This window comes from Limulus polyphemus, unplaced genomic scaffold (genome assembly GCF_000517525.1).
Source record: "Limulus polyphemus unplaced genomic scaffold, Limulus_polyphemus-2.1.2 Scaffold135, whole genome shotgun sequence".
Lineage (NCBI taxonomy): Eukaryota > Metazoa > Arthropoda > Merostomata > Xiphosura > Limulidae > Limulus > Limulus polyphemus.
In genome coordinates this window covers 706260-706927 of record NW_013665745.1, presented here as the reverse complement: position 1 = coordinate 706927, position 668 = coordinate 706260, and positions in this window count along the sequence as shown.

Genomic DNA, 668 nt, shown 5'->3' with positions numbered 1-668 from the left:
GTGTGGGTAGATAGTGAGTAATTGAACTGCAGTCACACGGTATTGTTGAAGTTAACGTTCGTTCTTACAGTGTTGTTTTAGCGCGAGTATTGAGATTAAGTGTATCGCAGAGTTATATTCGGAAAGAATAAATCAGTTTTATAAAAAAAGGACTTGTGTCGCTTAAGTTTCGTCGGAACGAAGTTACGGGAAAATCAATTAACAAACGGAGACGTAACAGTATTCTCACACATACTTCATTCCATCTTGTATTCCATCTTCAAATTATGATAAATCAGTTCTAAGCAGGTTCTCTTTCATATTTAACAGCTTTTATTGCAGTTTCAAAATATATGAGTGCTGGTTATGTAATCTTAATGTAATTTGATGAGTTTGTGATCATTGATGATAGATAATATAATAATGGTATCTTGTCATTATGTGTCAAGTGTTGTCATTAGAAAGTTTTAGTATAATTTTTCTGTAATAGTAAGTTCAAAGATCTATTATTTATCTACTAATAACACTTATCTAAGTTTTTAAGATATTTTATTTATCAGGCACTTTTTCTAAGAATATCATTACTCTTAGGACAGACTTACAAAATACAGCAACCTTCAGGGTGGGATAACTGACCACAATCAAGACCAAATCACTGCATGTGGAATGTTAGAGGTGTCATTTCGTTA